At 39.2% G+C, this 9,058-nt stretch overlaps 1 long non-coding RNA gene across 3 annotated transcripts; it reads left to right on the top strand.

Moving 5' to 3' along the window:
* Window positions 1-2,278: 2,278 nt before the first annotated feature.
* LOC311131683 lies at window positions 2,279-6,472 on the top strand. Of its 3 annotated transcripts, none has more exons than XR_014613447.1 (6): window positions 2,279-2,452; window positions 2,661-2,767; window positions 2,931-2,980; window positions 3,432-3,674; window positions 4,430-4,525; window positions 5,424-6,472. It is a non-coding gene; the product is annotated as an uncharacterized lncRNA (long non-coding RNA). The 3 variants fall into 3 exon arrangements; XR_014613449.1 differs by having other exon boundaries at window positions 2,658-2,767; XR_014613448.1 differs by lacking the exon at window positions 3,432-3,674 and having other exon boundaries at window positions 2,658-2,767.
* The last annotated feature ends 2,586 nt before the right edge of the window (window positions 6,473-9,058 follow it).

The raw sequence follows: 9,058 nt of genomic DNA, 5'->3' as shown, positions 1-9,058 counted from the left end.
CTCCCTACGAGTCGTATTCGATGGAAACATGGCAATTGAACGGGCGTCTATTTGTGAGTATGATTCCTATAGCAAGCTATAGGCTACAGTTATCTTATCTTATCTTATAAGGTTGGTAATGGTTGTATGTTTGCGTTTTTTAACTTTGATGGACTGGTGATCCATTTTTGCATTCGAATCGAGGTGTTGTCAATGATTTAAAACCAAGCAATATGGACTTTATGGCAAAACGGTAGTTTTTTGTTTATCAATAGCCCCCCAGTAGCCTACTCGTTTAGATTTTAGGGCAGATTGAATATTTAAACTACCGTTTATCGGTTGTGGTGGCCGCTCGCTAGCGCGTGCACGCGCATACACATCCTTACCCTTTTGATCCTCACACACGCAAACACACACCTTCAAAAAAAGCAAACACACTTTGACACGCAAAAGCCTCAGCACGCAGGCTGGATATACACCAATCAAGCCTCTTTTTGAGATCATATTCCTCGCCAACTGTCATACAGAGCCAGCAGGTGAAGAGTGCAGCGGTAAGTTTGGACATCACTGTTCTCTCTCGTCATAGTGCTGCAATGGTCCAAAATGTTATGTTCCCCTATCTATCTTCCTTTCATTATCATCGTTTCAACCTTCCTCAACATGATGAAATGCCTGTGTGCTGTATTAGCTTGTTATGGCACCGATGGACTGTCAAAGGGGGCTATTGAATTGCTGTGACAACAGACACCACCGCTTCAACATAAAATGAAATGCTCGCTGTGTTTATCTGTTGTGTCCCCCCATAGCCGTGGATACGTGTGGCTCTGGTTTCCCTAGGTGTTTGACTTTCAGAGGGGCTAATGTATTGCTGTGACCACTGAGACCAGTTCTTGGCATTACCTTTTCTCATTGTTTTTGATCTTCAGCAGCAAAACATTCACTGACCTCTTAAAGTTGTGTTTTTCTCTCCACTGTGATAGGCCCACGATGACTTGTATGTATCCCCTGTGGGCTTCATATGCTGGTGGTTGATTGTGGCTATCACATTAAACTGTTTGAATCGTTTATGATACACCGGTAGCACTGGCTGCATTGTAGTCTAATTATGATTTCATCCGTTCGTTACTATTGAATTCCCGCCCTCGAGGGACGACGTACTGCTGGTTTTCAACCCAGGTAGTTAACGTCATTGATTGGCCTGAGAGTTCTCTCACCTGGTGTCCCAGGTCTGAATCAATCAGTCCCTGTCGGAAGGTCTGTGTTGCGGCCGCAGCCTGCATGACGGTTGAATAGCCCTGCGCTAGCCGTTCAGCCCGCGTTGCAGTCCATTGTCCTGAAACGCCCGTAAATGACGCGTCAATGTCCATTGTGCTGAAACGCGTGTAAAACAACAGGCTTGAGAATCATGACTTCCAGTATCTGTTCTGAATGTAAAAAAAATTGGTACAGCTTGTTATTGAATCAATCACAATGGCCTACTATTGTTTGTTTGTGTGTATTTAGGCCTAGTGTGTGTGTCTCTGTGTGTTTACAGTACATTTGAAAGAGAGAGAGAGAGAGAGCAAGAGATTGTTTATTTCACTTTTGTTCGTGATCTATTTCACTTGCTTTCGCAATGTAAACATATGTTTCCTATGCCAATAAATCCCATTGAATTGAATTGAATAGAGAGAGAGAGAGAGAGGAGAGGAGAGGAGTGGAGAGGAGAGGAGAGGAGAGGAGGAGGAGAGGGAGAGGAGAGGGAGGGAGAGAGATACTTTGTGATAGAGAGGGTTATGATACACGATTTGGTGTGCTGATTTGTGACAGTATGTGTCTGGATAAGTAGCAGAGGGTGTGAGTAGATGTGTTGCAGACAGTGTATGTTTGGAGAGGGCTATCCACTACCTGTTTTCTTCTCTGTCTTTACTTCAGATTAGATCAGGCTTGCATCCTCAGGCCCTGTTTATAGATGTGTAAGCCCCATCCACATCTTCTCATGTATCTCTGTGTAGGACGTATTGGTGCATACATATTCCACTGTGTTCTACACTGTATTCCCAAACAGTTGTACTAGCTCATAAGTAATAAGGTCATAACAGTCAAATGTCGTTATGCAGTTGACCAAACTATAAAGTGTTGAGCTCTGTTGAGATTTATGCCACTTTAATTGAAGAGGGCTCAATATTTTATAGGTAATTTGTGTGGAACGCTCAAAAAGTTTAGGTAGTGTCATGACGTTATCGACGTCATGACGTTCTGGTGGGTGGGTCATCTCTCCCTCAGGAAAGCTGAGTCAGCCATCTTGAATATGCCGAGATGCGGGGATGTTTGGGCCGCCCGTGTGGATGTGGAACACAGTTTAATTTGTTTTAATTTGTTTGCAATGCGCACTTTTATGCTGCCCGCTTGAAACCACCACCACCTCCGTTTTTATCATTAGTCTTATTGCCCTCGTTTTCTTAAGCGCCATCTTATCATCACCTCTGATTTGGTAAGTAACTCTGTTTTTGTTGTTGTTTTTTTTCAATTGAATTTCGATAGTCTTAAATGTGGAACTGGGAATACATTTGTATAATGTGCACAGTGAATATTTGTTGTAAATAGTGTAAAAATCCAAGTAATTGTAACTTTAGAAGTTGTTAAATATGTGATAAATACGTTACGTTACTTCATCTTACAACGTGTAACGTTATCAGCAGGTTTCCTGGATGAACTACATTTCCCATAATGCATGTTTGCCCGGGACATTGACGGTGGAGGAAGGTCCATGAGTTTTCGCTGTTCGCTGGTAATGCAAGTGCGTACTGTGATTATACTTATTTCAATAAGTGTCTGCCTTACACAGTAAATATTTTACGTTATCGAGCTGTGTGTACGTGTGTGCTAGCGTGAAACGAACAATGCTAAACAACATAATGTGAGTGTGTTATCATGATGCTAACCAGGCCTGTGTTTGTATTTCTTCCTAGGCTCAAGTGTGTGGTTGTGAGATCATCTCGAAATCCTTTTAACAGTTCAGGTAGGATGTATTATGAAATAGTGTTACTAATGTAATACATTGCTAAAACCAAGTATAGAGTGTATTTGTTATAATTCATTGGTATTAGATTTAAAAGGTGATCGAATAGCTCCTGATTTGTAATGTCATTAATGCATTTCTTTTGAAGCAATGTTTTTAAAAAATGTACAAGTGAATAGGTTGGTTTACTTTTAAGTTTAAATTTCCCACGTATCTCGTTAAAGTTTTGACCAATGAGCTAACTTGTTAAGTTGTGGCCAATGGGAGAGTGGACTGGTTGCCGGGAAAGAAAAGGGAGGGAAAAGTTGAAAGAAGGGAGAGGAGAGACGTTAGTGGGGTTGGTGAAGGAAAAACGACCAAAGGAAACGATAAAGAGAACAAAACCATACCTACAGAGTTTTTTTAAGGGAAATCCTGATTTTATTTCTATAAGAGAGTGTTTATTATTTAGTTAAGAAAGACCAAGTGGAGACTGAAGCTGCCGTCGCATTGTGGAGACATTCGACATCCTAGAGGTTAGCCTAGCATCGTGCAAGACTTGGAGAGAATTGCTTGTGACGATCAGTTCGGGTTTCCAACGGATGTCTGTTGCTGCTACCGAGTACTGGCTGCATTGATAGCTGTGTTCGCGGTGGATCTTGTGAGGACACCTGCACGGAACTACTATATTTTGCTGAGGCATTATCTACAAGTAGTGAGTAACTACAAATGTGGGGTGGACTTCGGGACTTTATGTATGTCGTCATTTTTTTTATGAGCTCCAACGCGCGCCCAGGGTTTAAGCAAGCTTGCAAATAATTTGGACATGGGGTTGTGGAATAGTCATTGGGGTTTATAATTTGTATTTCTTTTGATGTGATACATTGAACATTTGATTAATATAGATCTTGAACCTTATGTCTGTTGTATTGGTGGAGTCATTTACTGTTTCAGTTTCATTTAATGCATGGGAAAGCATATCCTTATAACAATAACCAAGTCTATAATCATTCTATCTGAAGTTAATACCCTATTTGTCATTCACCCTAGCAAGTTTACAATAGGGATTCTTATTGGAGATGTCCTTCTCACCTAATATCCCATGCTGTTCAGATATTCTAAATAAGGTAATATCGTGAGAGTCAAATTCGAGCCTGGTGAGAGGGTTACACTAATAATTGGTTTTATTTTATGTGTTTCCACAGTCATTCTTTTGCTATTTCTCTAAATGTTTTTATCTCAACTGTGGGGTCAACAGTTGATCACTTGAACCCTTTATTAATACTTTGTTAAATACAAAGAACAACAACAGAAATAGCAGATCTATAAGCACACAACTTTGATGCTTTGCTTGTTAATAACTAACTTGCTTATCTTTTAACATTTTCATTTTTACTATAATTAGTGTACAATGAATGTTTTTGATATTTGTGTAATTATTATTGTAATGGATATTTTTTGTCCATGTAGGAACAACGTGATGTAAATATGAGACGGGCCCTCGTCCTTCGTGCACTTCCTGTGTACCTGCGTGAAGATGCCTCCAAGTTTTTCAGGACCTGTAATGTAAGTGTACTGGCCTCACTATCAATCCCTTTGCTTAGCTATTCAGTCAGCTTAAACATGACATCACTCAAAGAACTCTAGGAGAACCAGAGGGGCATTCCAGAAAGCAGGTTATGTGAAAACCATCAGTATAGCCAATTGTATTTTTTCCAACAACGTAATTTCAAAGTCCGTGTTTCTAGTTTGTCACCGCATTGAGTATGAGATAAAATGTTTTTATATTTCATTTTCAGCCGATTTAAATAAAATAAAACATTGAACAACATTCAACCACTTCCTTAAAGGCTAATATAAAATAAAGTGATAATTTCAAAATGAAAAGACGACTGCATCTGAAACTCTGTCAGTGATTTATATAACAGCCGCAGCCAGAAAATGTCTGCTTCCTGTTTTCTCCCGTTGCCATGGTGAATAACCGTATCGGAGCTCCATTGATGATGGCTTTTTACTAGTCGTCAGGCACAAGCTCAACTCCGAGTTAACGTACTCTGAGTCAACTTACCTAACTCAGATCAGCTGTTCTGTAACTGAAAACTCAGTTTCACTTCACAGGGTAAGTCAACTCTGAGTTCAGGGTTAGGCTCAGTTTGTTGAACCTCCTTTCTGGAATAGCCCCCAGGACCTGTTTATGAAGTTTCCTTGAGTTGTTATTCTGCAAACTGACATGTAGAAATTACATAAATGAAAAGGTAAGTATAAAGAATTCCACTAAACAAAAAGTATGCTTACAGGTAGGTGTGAAACTAACATAAAATAATAAGCATGTGTAAAGAAAATAGTTTAAACATGTAGCTTAGCTGCAGTCTAAGTGCAAAGTGACTGTAATGTCTAGACATCATTAGCATGATTTGTATCCTTGAGGGGCTGAACTCATTTTTGTATTATTTGTGTTTTATAGTCAGCAGATGGTCCAGACCTCACTGACACTCCGGTGGCTCTCCTGACAGTTGTCACTGATGATACTACTGATGCGGCCCTCTTCAGCCCTGAGAGCATCTGTATTGTCGTGGAAGATGAAATACTTGTGAGTGGTCCCACAAACCTGGCTGACTCATTTATCCTGCTCTTTGGGTATGTCTATGCACTAGACCTACAGTACCCAAAGAATCTCGAGCTTACATTCACATTTATCCAAAAAGTTGTGATGTGTCTTGAGGACAACAAACCACTGAAAGGGCGTCTACTGACACTGAAGAATGATTTGTTCAATGAGTGAATCACTCAGAATGGACTATTTGTTGAGCTGAGTATTGAGGATGTTTTTTGTTTTTTTCCCCTCTTTACAAATGTAATAATTTGCCTCTTCTACCTCATGTTTAATATGTTACACTGTTTGCCTCTACTACCTCAGATTTAATACATTGATTGTTAATAGATAAATATCACAACATTGACGTATTGCCAAGCCCAAGTTTTTGCACTGTAGTTGTGGGAAACGACTGTTGAATTCATGCACTATACATGTTTAATGTTGTGTGACCTAATGCTTACCTTGATGTTGCCAGTTGAAGTACGGCACAGTAGAAACCAGTACTTTTATTTGAATGTTTTATTTAAAAAAAGTTAGTTGCAGCCTTCAAGGTACAGTAAGTGCCAAAACGTTTTAAATGGCTCCACATTCTAATAGTTGTTATTGCTGTTGAGGATGGATTATAATTAGAATCTTATTGAATTTTAACATGAAGCCTTTGTGAGTTTTTATCATAATGTTTACTGAATAATGTGATATGGAGACCGAAAATACTGAATCTACCCTCTGTAGCAATGACCACTATCAGAATATGGAACTATTAACACTTAATGTACTTTAAAACACATTTTGTTTTTATGGAGTCATTTCCTTTTTTGTTTTAATTTATGACAAGCACTTTGTTTTGACTGAGCTCCTTTTGATTCGTGCCTTTTTAAAAGCACATTGTGTTGAATAAAAAAAAAGTTAAATTGTCACTGTGGTGTCACTTTCATGTTTTCTAACATTATTCGCTGATTATAATTGTGTAATGGACCGACATCAGTATTTCAGTTTAGAATTAATTTTGATTGCATGTCCCACATTATGAGTTGAAGAATATTGAAAATTTTGAGTGTATTTCACACATTATATGAGTTGAAGAATATTTAATATTTTGAGTGTATTTCCCACATTATATGAGTTGAAAAATATTGAAAATTTTGAGTGTATTTCCCACATTATATGAGTTGAAAAATATTGAAAATTTTAAGTGAATTAATCCATAATTATAAGTTGAGGAATATCAATATTTATAATATAACATTGAGATAATTTAAGGCAACTGTAAATATAAATTGTATTTTATGTAAACTTAAAACATTTAAAAACATCACTAAAATATTTTTGTGTAATCTGTTACAAAATATTTTTTGAGTTATGTGAACTTATTAGGGTTTACAGTGTACTTGTATTCTGACCGAGCCCTCTCTGGATTGTATCCGGTTCTCCGGTTTTGGCAGATACCCATAGCATTGTCTCGATATAAAAAGTGCTTTTCTCAGCATTATGTCTGCAGATTTTTTTGCAGATTCATTGGATTGTATATGTCTGTTTGGACACTAGTGAATGTCTGTCTGTAATGCTGTGTTAAGCACCATGGATATTGTGTCTTGCAGATATTTTTTTGCAGATTCATTGTGTTAAGTTAGCATCAAATCACAAGGGTCCTCCTACAGTGGCTTGTGAAAGTATTCACCCCCCTTGGCATTTTTCCTATTTTGTTGCCTTACAACCTGGAATTAAAATTGATTTTTTTTTGGGGGGGGGTTGTATCATTTGATTTACACAACATGCCTACCACTTTGAAGATGCAAAATATTTTTTATTGTGAAACAAACAAAAAATAAAACCGAAAACTTGAGCTTGCATAACTATTCACCCCCCCCCCCCCAAAATTAAAAAATTAAAATACTTTGTAGAGCCACCTTTTGCGCAATTACAGCTGCAAGTCTCTTGGGGTAGGACTCTATAAGCTTGGCACATATAGCCACTGGGATTTTTGCCCATTCTTCAAGGCAAAACTGCTCCAGCTCCTTCAAGTTGGATGGGTTCCGCTGGTGTACAGCAATCTTTAAGTCATACCACAGATTCTCAATTGGATTGAGGTCTGGGCTTTGACTAGGCCATTCCAAGACATTTAAATGTTTCCCCTTAAACCACTCAAGTGTTGTTTTAGCAGTATGCTTAGGGTCATTGTCCTGCTGGAAGGTGAACCTCCGTCCCAGTCTCAAATCTCTGGAAGACTGAAACAAGTTTCCCTCAACAATTTCCCTGTATTTAGCGCCATCCTTCAATTCTGACCAGTTTCCCAGTCCCTGCCGATGAAAAACATCCCCACAGCATGATGCTTCCACCACCATGCTTCACTGTGGGGATGGTGTTCTCGGGGTGATGAGAGGTGTTGGGTTTGCGCCAGACATAGCGTTTTCCTTGATGGCCAAAAAGTTCAATTTTAGTCATCTGACCAGAGTACCTTCTTCCATATGTTTGGGGAGTCTCCCACATGCCTTTTGGCGAATACGTGTTTGCTTATTTTTTTCTTTAAGCAATGGCTTTTTTCTGGCCACTCTTCCGTAAAGCCCAGCTCTGTGGAATGTACGGCTTAAAGAGGTCCTATGGACAGATACTCCAATCTCCGCTGTGGAGCTTTGCAGCTCCTTCAGGGTTATCTTTGGTCTCTTTGTTGCCTCTGATTAATGCCCTCCTTGCCTGGTCCGTGAGTTTTGGTGGGCATCCCTCTCTTGGCAGGTTTGTTGTGGTGCCATATTCTTTAAATTTTTTAATGATGGATTTAATGGTGCTCAGTGGGATGTTAAAAGTTTTAGATATTTTTTTATAACCCAACCCTGATCTGTACTTCTCCACAACTTTGTCCCTGACCTGTTTGGAGAGCTCCTTGGTCTTCATGGTGCCGCTTGCTTGGTGGTGCCCCTTGATTAGTGGTGTTGCAGACTCTGGGGCCTTTCAGAACTGAGATCATGTGACAGATCATGTGACACTTAGATTGCACACAGGTGGACTTTATTTAATTAATTATGTGACTTCTGAAGGTAATTGGTTGCACCAGATCTTATTTAGGGGCTTCATAGCAAAGGGGGTGAATACATATGCACGCACCACTTTTCCGTTATTTATTGTGTCGAATTTTTTGAAACAAGTTCTTTTTTTCATTTTTTTCATTTCACTGCACCAATTTGGACTATTTTGTGCATGTCCATTACATGAAATCCAAATAAAAATCCATTTAAATTACAGGTTGTAATGCAACAAAATAGGAAAAACGCCAAGGGGGGGTGAATACTTTTGGAAGGCACTGTAGCCTCTTTCTATGATAATGTGTTTGTTACTACGGGGCCCTGGTCTACAGCAGTGCACTATAAAGGGACTAGGGTGTCATTTGGGACGCAGTCTGTGTGTCTGCAGGTGTGTGTGAAGCCTGTGGGTGTAAACAGGGTTAATTTGGCATTACCGTGGCAAAGTAAGGTGTTTATTTATCAGCGCCATAGCAATCCCCCGTGGAG

The sequence above is a fragment of the Coregonus lavaretus genome (genome assembly GCF_964263955.1).
Source record: "Coregonus lavaretus genome assembly, chromosome: 7".
Taxonomy (NCBI): Eukaryota; Metazoa; Chordata; class Actinopteri; order Salmoniformes; family Salmonidae; genus Coregonus; species Coregonus lavaretus.
This window is presented reverse-complemented; position numbering and strand designations above follow the sequence as displayed.